The sequence below is a fragment of the Manis pentadactyla genome, chromosome X (genome assembly GCF_030020395.1).
Source record: "Manis pentadactyla isolate mManPen7 chromosome X, mManPen7.hap1, whole genome shotgun sequence".
NCBI lineage: Eukaryota > Metazoa > Chordata > Mammalia > Pholidota > Manidae > Manis > Manis pentadactyla.
In genome coordinates, this window is record NC_080038.1 from 12,844,446 (window position 1) to 12,859,480 (window position 15,035).

At 45.0% G+C, this 15,035-nt stretch overlaps 1 long non-coding RNA gene across 1 annotated transcript; it reads left to right on the plus strand.

Annotated features, from left to right (window-relative positions):
• The first annotated feature begins 747 nt into the window (after positions 1-747).
• On the plus strand, positions 748-12,561 carry LOC130681915 (uncharacterized). The gene is made up of 3 exons (XR_008995192.1): positions 748-2,588; positions 6,058-6,270; positions 12,424-12,561. It is a non-coding gene; the product is annotated as an uncharacterized LOC130681915 (long non-coding RNA).
• Positions 12,562-15,035: the final 2,474 nt, after the last annotated feature.

The following is a 15,035-nucleotide window of genomic DNA, read 5'->3' on the forward strand; positions in this document are numbered from 1 at the left end:
CGGACTCTTCTGGAGAATTAAGCCTTCAACACCCTGACTAGGAGCAATGTAATGGGGAGGGAAAGCGCGGCTTTGTCACGCTGCCCGAGGGATCGGAGGCGCGGCTGGCTGAATAAATGGAGGGCCCCAGGTTGTTCTGGGAGAATGTCCCCTCAGATCTGTCTTGGGGACAGAGCACGCCGGGACCCTGAAGGTCGCATTTAGGGTCCCCCCACATCCCCTTCTGCCTGCCCCACAGAGCGGCCTGTTCGCTTCAGCTGCACATCAGCCGTGTTGGTACCAGGAATCTGCCCAGCTGCCGGAAGAATTCAGTGTCGCGATGGTGGGACCCACCCTGCGTGGAGTACAGAGCCCTGTGCCTCAGCCTGAGGCCCGTGCCGATGTCCTGGACCCTTGGAAGCCCGGCACCCAGGCATCGCTGGCCTGTGGCAGGGGGATCTCGGGCCCAGGCCTGCTGCCAGGTTTAACAGCTCCCGTGGCTGTTCAGGTGCAGCCAGGGTCAAGACCAGGCGTGTAGCAGAGTGACCTGTGCCACTGGTACATTGGGTGGGTCCCTTGTCTGCCCCCCTCCCTCGAGGGCAGTGGCTGGAGTCTGGGCCCCAGGATCCCAGCCGCCCCATCCTCACTCCCCCGGCTCTCTCCAGGGCCACACCTTCTGCCCTTCCCTCTGTTGCATTCCAAGATGTGACCACCCCTTCCCTGCTCTTTTTCTCGTCCCCACAAACGTTGGGGTCGTCAGTTCAGCGCTGTACACTCTGCACGTGTGGTGTCCCCCAGCTTGGGTTTGGCCTCTAAGGGAGGCTGGAGAGGCCTGGGCTTGCCAGCCTGTGTTCGGGGCCTTTGCTGCAAGTTTTCTGTTACTAAAGGGTGAGGAGCCTTCTTCCTGAGAACTTGGGCCCTTGAGGACTTTCAGTCCGACCCTTCCCACAGACCTCATACAATGCTCACGGACTAGCTTCCTCCAGAGGACCAAGGACACCAGGCAGCTGGCTGTGTGAAGAGTGCTCTGTGCGGGAATGCCCGGTGGTGGTCACCCTGAGCTGTCAGCAGAGGTCGGTGCCCCCAGCACAGCTGTTTTATTACCTCCTGCTGTCTTACCTTCTCCTGTACCTGGTTATATTTTATTCCATACTGGATATTCTGTTTAAATACTGTTTGGACAAATAACTTGATGTAATCTTCATAGGAAAGGATTTTTTGCTTATGACACCCACCTGGGAGTGCTACATCCCCAGGTGATGGTGAGACTGACGTACAGTCCACGTGGCTCACTGAATTCTGGAGCACCTTTACTCCACAGGGAGGCCTCTCTGAGGTCCCTGTCCGAGGGACGGGGTAGTTTACTCCCTCTGTCCCTGGTGGGTACCAGACTTTGACTTTGGTCTCTCAGTCCCAGCACGTCACCACACGTGCAGCCTGGCCTCTCCCAGCCTTTTCTGGGGGCCTTCTATTTTATCATACTTAATTCTTCGACCCTTGCGATGGAAGTGCCGTTTCATATAACTAAGGGGTGGTGCTGCTCTCCAGGAACCTAGGAAAGGGGTGTATTAACAAGAACTCCTAATGTCAGGCAAACTGATTTGAGGGCTAAAAGTGAAAGTAACCTGGAGGACTCGCACAGGAGATACTCATTCTTACCAGGGGGCTTTAGGAAAGCGTCGTGGTGTAGGTATTATTGGAACAGATGTTACATTGGAGAGGCTTTGAAGGATGTGAACAATTTCCAGAAGCAACTGAGCAGAAGGTAGAGTAACCTAGGGGATGTGAGCGTGGGCTATGGGGGGCTGATGGTGCGTTCAAATCATGAGTCTGCTGACATTCTTGTGGCTTTGAGCAAGTTGCTGAGACCCTCAGCTTCAGTTTTCTCATTTTGAAAATGGGACAATAATACCTCTTAAAATGTTGACGGCCACATAAGTTCCGATATGTTCAGTGGCTGCCTTGTAGTGAGAACTCGGTAGATCGTAGCTATTATGAAGCAGATGGGTGTTTCGGGAGAAAAAAGTGAGCAGAGAGGAGATGGCGGAAGGGAAGCGGGGTAAGGACTTAGTCAGCCTCATTGGCGCACATTTTAAAAGTTGGATTATTCTCAGATGTTTCCAAAGCTGGCACTGGACGTGAATGTAAAACCCAGAAAACGATTAAGTCTCAAGTCAAATCTCTTACATTCTACACTTTCTCTATGATGCGTTATGCGTGGAGAGCATTTTCTGAAGGGAGGAACTACACTGGTGGTAACCCTGTCACTTTTTTTTTCTCTATGATTCAAACTCCGTACATACAGATAGAAAATGAAAGGAAGGGAGGCGAGGTTGGCGTCGGCCCTGCGCTGCCCCTCCAATCGCATGCGCATACTGGTCGACACTGCGCAGCCGCAGAGACATTTTAAGTGGTCACATTTGCGCGGCTTCCATCTGGCGCCTCGGTCTACTGCAGTCCTTTCGTGTGCGCAGTCGCAGTGCAGACGCCGAGCCGACGGCGATCCTGAGGCGCTCCGAGTCGACGGCGATCCTGAGGAGCTCAGCGGCAACGGCGATCCTGAGGCGCTCAGAGCCAGGCTCTCAGACTCACAATGTTTGAGGAGCAGGGTAAGGACCCCTTCCCGATGCTGCTCTACTAGTTTCTGCCTCTTTCCTCACATAGCCTGAGGGAAGCTCTGACGGGGTTCGCACCAAGCCTTCTGACTGGGATTGTCTGGTTACTGGCCAGGGTGCTTCCAGAAGCGACGTCTGGGCGGTGTGGAAGTGCAGTATTGTGGGCAGATTCTGGCCCAGGGTCTGGGGTGACCCACGGCTGGAGGTGTCTGTGGGGTTCATGAAGTCTCAGGTAACTGAGGTGGCCCCCAGGTTCATAGTGTCCCAGGGTTTTGAGGTGGTGCCGGGGCTCATGGTGTTCGCGGGGTCTGGAGGCCGCCCCGCGGCTTAGGGCGTTCCCGGGGGCTCGTGGCATTTACGGTCGCCTGAGGTGGACCCAGGCTCGTGGCTTTTCCAGGGCTCCTGGTGTTCCCGGGTGCCTGAGGAGGACACGAGCTCATGGAGGGCCTGGGCTCATGATGTCCCAGGGCGCTCGTAGAGGTCCCGGGGCTCGTGGCGTTCCCGCGCACTTGAGGCGTTCCTGGGGCTTGTGGCGTTCCCGTTTGTTCACGGTCGTCCCGGGCTCCTGAGGTGGACCCGGGAGCTCAAGATGGTTCCGGGGTTTGTGGCGTTTGTGGGAGTTCAGGATGGTCCCTGGGCGTGGCGTGCCCACGGCTCGTGACATTCCCAGAGCTTGTGGGTCTCGCCATTTTTTTCCAGGCCTTCTAGCGGCCGTACAACGGTGCCGTATATTCACCGTGATCCGTCCCCCTTGCCCTGCAGGGGGTGGTGTGCCGAGCTGTGGTTCCAGAAGCAGCTGAACTCTATCGTCGAGTTTTTTTTCGAGGCCTGGTGCGCACGCACCGGCAGCGGCTGCTGAGCACAGCCGTTAGGGCAGTAAAGCAGTGTGGCCTCGGGCTGGCGTTCTCCTGGCAGGGAGGGGAGGACTTGGTGTGCTAGGAGGGCGAGTCTGCACTTTGCAGCCTCAAATTTTAGCAGTGTTGTGGCACGGCGGGCTACGGTGGTTGCCACTCTTCCTGGGATGCCCGTGCCAGTGCACTTTTGGATTTGGCACTTGCTAAGTACCTGGTGCTGACATTCTGAGACATTTGTCCTTAATTCTTTATGCTTTCAATTTACCTGTTGGAGGAAGTAGGGGTCCAGGAAGGACCAAGACGCTCTGACTTTACGTAGAATTTTGAGTTTAAAAAATTGACAAACTACCTATAACTGTAATCAATCATCATAACATCTTTTGAGATTGAGACGTTTATTTTGAGGTTTTGATGGTAATCATATTTGAGCAAAAACAGCAAACGCAGCCTCTGTTTTATTGTAAATATGTAAACGAGAAGGAAAATGAAGATGTAGGTGGGGAGAAGTCCTCCAGTATAGAGCCCGTTCTTTGCTTCAAGAAGATAGACGCAGGAGGCAGAGAATACTGTAAAATATGAGGACTCCTGTAATGCAGGGGAGCCCTTCCCTGCATACCCCAGGCCATTCCTGCTCGCTGTACAGTTGAGCCTTGTGTTCGATAGAAAAGGCTCTAACTTAGTCTGCTGGGGATTGCCTCCTTCCCTCCCCTCCCTCACTCTCCCCGAATTTGACCTGCTCTAGTGGTTTTATAACATGAAGTGGTAAGCTGGTTTAATGTTTACAAATAGTGATTTTACAAGCGGCTCTTCTGCACAGTGTTTGATAAAGCAGGGCAATGGCAGTCTGGACAGCATTATCCCCCCTTCTGGCCAACTCTGTAGTCTGAAGTTTGATACAAACCATGGAAGGGCTGCTTTTGAGAGTCCTGACAGATTTCGAAAGTGATTGTTCAGTATGCGGACACGCTTTTGCTAAAAAAAACCCCGAGTGGTCTGGCTGTTGTAATCGGCCCCGTTTTGCCGTGTATTCCTTGCAGTAGCCATCAGGTGAAACGCAGGTTTCAGCCCTCACCGTTGTGAACTATGCCTTATCTGGTAAGTTCCTGGCAAAACTTAGTTCCTTGCACCTTGGGAACATAATCTTCAAAAAGGTTCTAAATGTTCTCTTTTAGAAATAGCTTACGAAGGTTGTGTATGTACCTAAATGAATTAACTGGAATTTTACAAATTGACCCAGAATCCGTGGTAGAGTTCTCAATACCTCTCCTAGTCCTAGTTTGAAAAATCTGTTGCTATACCAAAGCTCGTCTTAGAAATAAAATTTCAATTACTTTTGTTATTTTCTTCTGGTTATAAAGTCTAAAGTTTATTGGAGAGAATCGTAAATACAGAGAAGTCTAATCATGATAATTTTGCCACCCAGAGAGAGCAACTTAGAACACTGGTATGTTTCCTGGCACTCTCAAAACGAGGATTACCCTGTATTTTTCTGTTTTGAGTCTCGTCCCACCTTTAACATTATTTCACGAGCATGTCTAACATCAGCAAGTGTTCCTTGAGAATGTACTTGTATTAGCTATGTACCACTCCGTCCTATGGAAATACCGTGATTTATTTAACTGATTCCCTTTTGTTTGGATAATTAGGTATTTGCTAAGGTTCTATTTTTTTCTGTGAGGACTGTTAAGTAGAGTTCACAGCAACTCTCCAAACCCTGCCCTACATTCGATGGATGAGAAGACAGAGGTGAAAGACTAGACATATCTTGCTGAAAGGTCACACATCTGCTTGGCTACAGAGCCTGAACTGGAACCTATGTCATAGAAATCCTCGCTTAGTACCATTTCACACCACCATAGCCCCTCACACTAGCTAATTGCTTTATTCTAATGCTTTGGTCTATTTCAAATAAATGTATTGAATCCAATTTAAGATGCAGTGTAAATTTGATTTGTGACTTAATACTTCAAGCCTAAACATGATCTTTTTCAGGCCAACTTTAAGAAATAAGAAAGCACATTTATACATCAAGCATTTTGCCTACTGTGCTATCTTTATGTTCATTAAAATGGTTTACCGAGTTGATATTTCGCATCTAGTTTGTGTCCGCCTGGTTCACATTTTCTGATTCAATTTGGATTTGTTTCATAACATTTACTATGGTACTTTATTTCTGTATTTTTTTCCATCATAAAGGCTAATGTCAAGTTGTAGAGAACAAGTTTGGAAATTAGTGATCACTAGAAAGGGTGGCTATATAACATCAGTCTCATCATTCAGAAGTTAAAAGCATATCACTGAACACATAGCATGGGCCATAGGAGGTGGTCATGTTTCTTAAATGAGAAGAAACTTATTGCTTTATAAAATTGCAAGTACTAGAAATAGTATTATACGTGTTTGTGTACATATAAACACGTACATACCTCAAACTTCATACTGGGCAATTGATTTCTCTGCTACCTGGCAGGGCTTTGAGATATGAAATCATCTGATGCAATTTTTTCAGCTAAAATGGTTTTTAAACACTCCATGACTTTATAAGGTGGTTTCCTCTAGAAACTGTGTTTTTAAGGGGATATCTAAGTTTTCTCTTTTCCAATTTTTAGATCATATCACTGTAACTCTTGGAGATGACAGTGCTGACAGTGAGGACACCTCTCACTGTAGTGACCGTGACAACAGCTCTGATGTTGTGATAATAGAAGATTCTGACTCAGAGCTTAGTGAGAATGGACTTCCCACGGACAGCGTGTCAACCGATCAACCAAATTTTCAAGGCAGGGGTGATAACCATCGGCAGCTATCCCAAATGCCACACGGTAATTTTGTTAAATTTCCTCCTGTGTGAAATTTTGCTCCCTGGTCCCCATTTCCACTAAATTGCTTAAATATCGCTAGAACCTTTCACTAACTAGTTGTTATCAGAGGGCCAAGCTTCATGGTAATATCACAATGTTTCCCTGGGCGTGCGTTTTCCCTTCCTTTAAGCTTTATCATGTCCCCTTTTCCATTTTTGGTATATGGGGGGGGGGGCGAATGTAAAATATGGAGGGGCAGATATACAAATATATAAGAGCATGGGGGAAAATAGATTTCCTTTCTCTGAAAAATTGACACCTGGCCAAACAAATTATAACTATTTGGTGGCAAAGCAAAAACTGAACTTATGGGAAAACCAGCTTCCTTGGGTCAAGAGTCCATGGAGCAGAAGAGCTAAAGAATCAATAAAAAAACTCCTGGGACTAATAAGCACTTGTACTTAAGATTGTAGGATACAAGGTTAATATGCCAAAGTCAATCCCTTCTCTATGGAGCAGCAGTGGACAGTTGGAGCTTGAAATAAAAAACACTGCACCAGTTATTTCAGCACCTAGAAAAGCGTCCACGGAACGTGGAGTCCTACGACCGGGATGGCTGCAGGTATACTAGTCCTTGCAATGGCTGCTTCTCAGCCACCGTCAGAAGGGAAATATGAGGCCATTCTCTCCTCACTTAGACACAGAGCCAAGAGACGTCAGTCCCTTGGAATGTTTCTTCAGTAGCTAGATGACAATTTGTTCTGTGCCTTCTGCTTAGAGAATTGGGCTTTCTACTCTTTAAAACAATGAAATGTTGTTTCCAGATTCGAGATGGGCGAACTTTTTCTGTAAAACGCCAGATAGTAAGTTTTAGGCTTTGCCGCCATAAGGGCTCTGCCACAGCCACTCAACGGTGCTGCTGAAGCATGAAAGCGGCTGATAGGTGAGCACATCAGTGTAGCTGTGTTTCAGTAAAACTTTCTGGACACTGAAATTTGAATTTCCTGTGAGTAGTTCACTTCATTAAGTATTCCTCTTGTTTTTGTTGTGTAATCATTTAAAAAGTGAAAAAGGGAAACAAACCATTCTTGGCTCATAGGCTGTTACAGAAACAGGCGGCAAGATGGATTTGGCGCGCAGGCCATACTCTGCTGACCCCTGATCTTTGCCAGAAGGTCATTTGATACCACTTGGTTTCTGTTACGGTTTTAAAACTATATGCAGGACCAGCAGGACCCTTCCTTAGTGTGTGTGTTACAGAACATCTATCTGGCTGACTCCAACAGCCCTCCTTAGTGGGAAGGAACTAGAGGAGAATTTTCAAATCTGGATACCCTCTCACCTATGATTTCTGCTCCTCGGACTTTATCCTACGGAACTACTCACACAAGTGCGAGACTGTTCAGCAGTGTTCTTTGCCAGAGCAAAACTTGAGAAGTAACGTGAATTTCCATGAATCGGGGACTGGCTAAATAAATAAATCACGGCCTGTCTGCATGATAGGAAGGTCAGAAGCTGTTAAAATGATTGCAGTATATCTAAAGGTACTAGTCTGGAAAGACCAATAAATGTTTAGTGAAAAAGGGGGGTCGCAGAGCAGTACTGATAGTCTGTTCCCTTTTATCTAGCTAACTGAAGGAAAAATTGAGAATAGGAGATTTCAGAAAATGTGGCCAGTTCACTTTTGTTGTGTGGTAAAACATACATAACATCCTATTTATCATTTTCACCATATGTAAGTGTACCACTTGCAGCATTAAATAGCCTAACAGCTCTGGCTAGAAGTTTTAGTACAAGGTTGACAGCAGTGTTGAAAGTGTTCCTAATCTTAGCGGGAGAGCATTCAGTCATTCACCCTTGAGTATAATGTTAGAGGTGGCTTTTCATGAACACCCTTTATGTGGCTGTGGAAGTTTCCTTCTGCTCTCAGTTTTCCTAAGACTCTTTATGACGAAATGGTATTGGGTTTTGTCAGATGCCTCTTCTGCATCAGCTGAGATGATCATGTTCTCTCCCTTTATTCTATTAATGTGATGTGTCACAGTGATCGATTTTCTTATGTTGGACCACCCTTTTATTCCTGGGAGAAATCCCTCCTGTGAGCGATCCTTTTAATTTGCTGTTGGATTAGATTCGCTAATATTTTCTGGGGAATTTTTGTATGTGGATTTGTAAGGGATATTGGTCTGTAATTTTTCTTTTCTTGTAATATCTTTGTCTCGCTTTAGTATCAGGGTAATTGTGGCCTCACAGAAAGAGTTAGGAATTGTTCTCTCCTTTTCAACTTTTTGGAAGAGTTCGAGAAGGAGTGGTGGTAATTCTTCTTCAAGTGTGTGGGAGAACCCGCCAGTGAAGCCCTCTGGTCCAGGCCTTTTCTTTGCCGGGAGGTATGTGATGACTGATTCCATCTCTACCTGTTACAGGTTTGAGATTTTCCATTTTTTCTTGAGTCAGGTCAGATAAAGAATTTTTTAAATCGTAAGAACAAATTGCTTCCTCAAGGTATCACCATCAAGCAATCAGAAAATATATGGAAAAACCCCCAACTGAAATGGCTACAAATAACTAATCAAAATTCTAAGGAATGTGTGGATAAAAAATAGCAGAACCTACATGAAAGGAAAGCAAGAACTTACTGAGGGTCATAAAATAAGCCTTGAATAAGGATTTGATTCAAGAAACACAAATTGTTCCTGGATGAAAAAAAACCCTCTAGTATAACTTAAAAAAAACTTGGGAAAACCTGTTTAAGGAACAGATGGTAATTTGCCAGATCAAACAATAGATATTTTCAAAGGGCAATTGTTAAAATAGTACTAGTTCTGAAGTAAGGAGTCAGATTTAGTGCAGTAGGAAGCTCATAAACAATGAAGAATTTAGTGTTAACACGATATGAATATGAGAACCATGGATAGGAAATCATGCTGGTACAAGTGCTTAACGACTGAAGCAAAAAGCCTGCTGGGTTCCACCTCACATCACACACTTAAACAGTTTCAAGATGGATTAAAGAGTTGAGTATCTAGTAAGTGGAAGTACGGAAAATTAGAAGATACTTGAGCATTTTCTAATGTAGTTAAAGATGAGGTATAAGAGCCGTTCAAGAAATCACAAAAGTATTGATGAATTTCATGAAATAAAACAAAGAACCCCTTCTTATCTCAAAATTATCAGACTCCAAAATCGCATCACCACCTGAGAAAAGTTATTTGCTGAAAATAAACATTTTCCAGGCTTACGATTCTGAAGATGGCAACGCCTCATACAGATCAAACAGGAAACACTGAAATCCCAATCCCAGGCCAAGAGCAGAAGACACGAAAAATAACAAATCACAGAACTCTTAGTGGATAGAAAACATCTGAAAAATATTCAACCGCGTTAGTAACAAGAGAAATGCAAATTAAAATGGGATATAAACGTTAAACTTCCGTCTACCAAATTAGCAATTCTTACATGGTAGCTCACGTTGGTAATAATGGAGAAAAACCACTGCATTGCAGTTGTCCGAGAATGAAAATTAATACAGCCTTCTTGCACACGTTGGCAGCACCTATCAGGGGCCCCTGAAATGTTCATACCCTTTAATCAAGTGATTCTTCCAGAAATCCATTAGAAGGAGCTCCTCAGGGATGTACATAAACATTTACATTTGGATGTGCACATAGCATTAAAGCAAACGAGTGCAAAATTGGAAGCCACACAAATGTCCCACAACAGAAAACACAAAACATGACCTACGGACATCCACACAATGGAAGATCACACAGGCATGTAAAATATCTCTTAAATCATTGTACGCCAGCCAAAAAAATTTTTAAGGTGGAAAAAAAATTTTTTAAATTTCAAATGACACACAGAATTGCTCAGAATGCACGCACAGTGTGATTCAAGCTATGTAAAATATACACGGAGCAAGAAAGAGAAGGAAATCTAGCTAAGGGTTATGATATTTATTGGTGGTGGATTACTTAATTTAGCGTCTGAATTTTGTATAGAGAGCTTAATTTGATCTAGGTAGACTTTTTATAAAGATCTATCACATACAAACGTATGCATAAATCATAAATATGCAGCTTAAGTAATTTTCAAGTTAACGCACACATATAACTAGCACGCGCACCAAGAAATAGGTTATGAGCTCCCCAGAATCAGCCTTCAGCTCCCTTCCAGTCCCTACTCGTCTTGCAAGGTAGTACAGTCCTGACATCTGCCACCACTGATCTCTTCTGCCTGTTTTTGAGCTTTAGGTCAGTTGATGAGAACTGTTCTGGGTTCCTGGATCCAATTCCTACGAGTGTGCTTGGGGGAGGGGCGGGGGAAGGGGCGCTTCCCACAGCACACCAAACAATTCTCGGGCACTAGCAGCGGACGAGAATTGAACCCAATTCAGACACTACTGGTAGGTAGCGTCAGATCCCACAGGTTAAGGCTTCAGTCCGACAAGACCCGTCACCCCCGCCCCTTCAGACGCCAGCGCCAGTCCCACTCCCGGGCGGTGTGCTTCTGACCGAAGAGCTGTAAATCAGAGGATCACACAACCTCCCTGGGTTCGATTCATCTGCTAGGGCGGCTCACAGAACTCAGAAACGTTTTACTTACTGGAGCACTGCTTTACTACCAAACGGTATCAGTCAGCAACAGCCAGATGGAGAGATGGTTCAGCAAGGCTTGGGAAAGGGTGCAGGGCTTCCATACCGTCTCCCGGCGCGCCACTGTCCCCCCGTACCCACGTGTCCACCTACCCGGAAGGTCTCCGACCCACTGCCTTTGGGTTCTCTATGGCGGTTCCATCACACAGGCAGGATTGACTAACTCACTAGCCATTGGCGAGCGATTCTGCCTGCTGCCCCTCTCCCCTCCCTGGCCGTCAGGGGGATGGGGCCGAAAGTTCCAACCCTCTAATCACAGGCTCGGTGCCTTGGGTGACCAGCCCCCATCCTTAGGTGATCTAGGGGCATTCCCAAAGTGACCTTGTTAACATAACAGAAGACAGGTTTATCACGCTCACTGCTTGGGAAAATCCAAGGTTTTTGGGAGCTTTGCTCAATACTTTCTTTTGTGTCTGGCTTTTACTCAACGTTCTGGTTGTGAGATTCATCCTGGTTGTGTAGCAATAACTGGTTTACTCCCATTGCTGTGTAGTCTTCCTTTACATGAAAACAACACAGTTTAATTATGCATAGCGTGCAGTAGTTTTACAATCAGAAAAATCCCAGTTAAAAAATTTGGAGTTGCATCTCAAATTGGAGGTATTTTATAATTGATTTGTTTCTGTAATATTGGTCTGCATTTCTCTAACTTGAAATCTTTATCTCCTTTTGCTTCTCTCGTGTGAGCTTTTGTTCATTAGTATCTCCGCTACAGGAATAAAGGCGAAGAAGAAAGGGGGTGAAACTTGAATCCCTTCATTCTGCTTCTCACTAACACTTCCCCTCCCGGTACTGTGGTTCCAGAGTTCAAATGTCTATTACAAGACACAATGTGATAACACTGCACTCCGTGTCTTTTTCTAGTGGCAGAGTGAGTGACTCAGCATCATAACCGAGCCTGCATAATTCCAGAATATTTGGGGGCTCATATTTCACATGCATTTGTTTGTTTAGGTAATGTCACAGTTCACTGCAGGAGCAGTCATAATCTCAGAGCTGAAATGACCTTAGAGATCCTCTCAGCAGCTCTCACCTGGCAGGGGAGCGCACCACGCCATTAGTGCCCTGCCCAGTCGGCCCTGCGGGAGCGGGGAGGGCGGGGGGGGGGGCGGGGGATGTGCCGGGGGTGGTGGCCAGGGCAGAATAGACTCAGACTCACTTTCAGAGGCTTGCCACCTCCCTCAGTTAAAAGCCTTTTTGGGCTCCTTTACAAAAGCATTCAGGAAGCCTGCTCTCTCGTTCTGTGTGTCCCAGCATTTTACTCTGTAGCCTTTAAGATGGGAAGGATTCACTTCACAGTTGGGAATTGTGTTCGACCTTGATTCATATTCCTAGGCATGGGCAGTGTAGCCCTTCAACTTTTAAAGATTCATGCCAAATCCCTAGTGGAAAATGTCTTGTTCTGTTACTCTCTGGAATTCAACCAGGACTCCAGTTCAATTTGAGCTGGCATTCTGAGAACATATCCGTATTATTAAAGGAGCAGGTGTGTGAAGCGACTTTCTTCTGTGCTGCTTTTCAGGAGCAGAAGTTTTGCCAAGCCAAGGTGACCAAGGAGTTTCGCAAGTGAGCTTTCCCGGAAGTTTCAAAAGCTACCGCTCGCGCCCAGGGGACATGGAGCCTGTCCCTGCGCCCAACACACGAGGATCATCTCCTCCAAGGGAGAATGATATGGTTTGTATATTAAAGTGAAAAATTTGTTCTTTTCATTCTGCTTAATTACTTTGTTTCAAGATCGAGTTTAATTTCATGCAGTGAAATGCACAGGTCTTAAGTACACAGTTCAATGAGTTTAGACACACATGTATACCTACCCCTCTAGCAAGATGAAGAACCTTTCCATCATCCCAGAAAGTGCCCTCACGTCTCTTCCCGGTAAGTCACAATCCCCCAGGAACTTAGCGAAGTACCTTCCTCATGTTTATTCTGTCGCAGATTAGTTTCGCCTGTTCTCGGGCTTCATAGAAATGGAATGGTACGGTGTGTACTCTTTTGTGTCACAGTGTCTGTGTCTTCAGAATGATGTTTTGGAGATGATCTGGTTGTAGCAATATTCATTCCTGTTTATTGCTGAGCAGTATTGCATTGCTTGAGCACCCATACTTTGTTCACCCATGCTCCTTGCGAAGGGCATTTGGGTTGTTCCCAGTTTTTCGCTATTATGAGTGAAGCGGCTATGAACATTATTATGGAAGTCTCTTTGTGAACGTAAGTTTACGTTTAATTTGGGTGCGTTCTTAGGAGTCGACGTAGTGGGTCATGGGGTAGATGAGCGTTTACGAGAAACTGTCAGGCAATTTTCTGGAGTGGTTGTACTGTTTTAAATTTCCATCATATTTTGCTATGCTTCCTCCTCTCAGGGTGAATAGAGGAGATGATTACACTGTATACAATTTGGCCCAGCAGAAAATGCATTTATTTACTTACGTAAGGCTAGTAATGCCCCCTAAGTGGCACAGGCACTCTTAACTTGTCAGTCCCAGTTTTTGGTCTTTGGAGAAAATGTTAACTGCCTACCAAAGACTCATGGTGTCTGCCATAAGTAGGCGAAGGCACTTTGAAATGCATAAAGCACTGTGCCAGGATAGGATGGCAATGGTACTTTTAGGAGTACCAATCTGTATTGTAATTCCATACATCTACTGCTGTCTAATAAGTTTGTAATGCAGGGCCGATTCATATAATTTTAAGATCAAACACATTGATAACCACGTGGCATGTTTATATTAAAATATTCTTGTAGTCCATAGTTCATCCTTAGAATAGAGTTATTATAATTAAATGTAATGGTTATTTGCTGTCTCTTTACTTATTTACGCCCTGTTTCCTTCCAAAGCAGGATTTCTTCCCTGTTTTAGAGATTTATTAAGAAAAGCAGGTGCTTAAGTGTTTTCTACTTTGTCCACAGAGTGTCACTGTTGGATTATTTGAATCGCCAAAGCCGGCTAACATTTAGTTCCTTGTTCGTGGTTCGGAATATTTCCTTTTAAAGCAGTCAGATTATCGGAAGACTAGTCTTTCTAGCCTGAAGTACATAAGGGGGTAAGAAGCTTGGTGGAAAATGGTGTCCTCAGTGTAGGTGGGTTACTGAGAAATCAGTTCTGCACGCGTATCTTTCCATGTTGTAGTATTTGCAGTGGGCAGAGGTTCCTTCAGGCTGTTGGTGCTTCCTGAAAGCGAAATTGAAGTCCTGAACTTTTCCTTCAGTTCTTTCTTTCATATTTCCTTTTGGTTTATTGATAAATCTTCCCTAGACAAGAACACGAATACCCGATTATGAAGCAGGTGCAAGTGTCATTAATGAATGTATATCAGAGTGAATACTTACATAATATTCATTTCTAATTGCCAAGCATACTCACACTTACTATCCTAAAGAAAATAATTTAAATTCTTTTTCAGTCTTCATAGAATGTGGAGTTTACTGTGAACTCCTGAACTGAAGAAAATATTTCTCATGCATGTGTCTGCTTCCTTAACAATGAGCAGTTAACTGACAGTGAACACTTCACCATTTTACTTCCCTCTTTTCCTTGTCTAATAGGAAATTCACAGCAGTCTTTTTTATCATGTTTCGGTAGCTCTTCTGATTCGTGAAACATTTTAAGATTTGCAGAAAAGTTGCAAAAATATTAGAGTTCCTGCAACTTCCTTAATGTTAACTTACCTACATAGCGTAAAATCGTGGTAATTGTCGCAGCACAGTACACTTTTCAAAAGCAGGATATTAACACTGGTACAGTACTGATAGCTAAACTGAGCCCCTGTGGGCCTTTCCCCAGACCTCCTCCCCCACGTGCTTCTCCTGTTCCAGAATCCGATCCAGTACCCCACACTGAGTTTAGTTGTCTCCGTATTCTCTTCCAGCCTGTGGCAGTTCTCATTCTTTCCTTGTCTTTCCTGACCTTGACATTTTTGGTGAGTGTTCGGATCAGCTATTTTGTAGAGTGTCTCTCAGTGTTGGCACGTACGATATTTTCTCTTGATGAATAGACTGAGACTTGCGTTTTTGGCAAGAACACGTCACAGATGATATCGCCTTCTCATTGCATCGTATCAGGAGTACATGGGGTCCATATATCTTGTTACTGGTGATGTTAACGTTGACCACTTGGTTAACATGGTGTCTTCTGG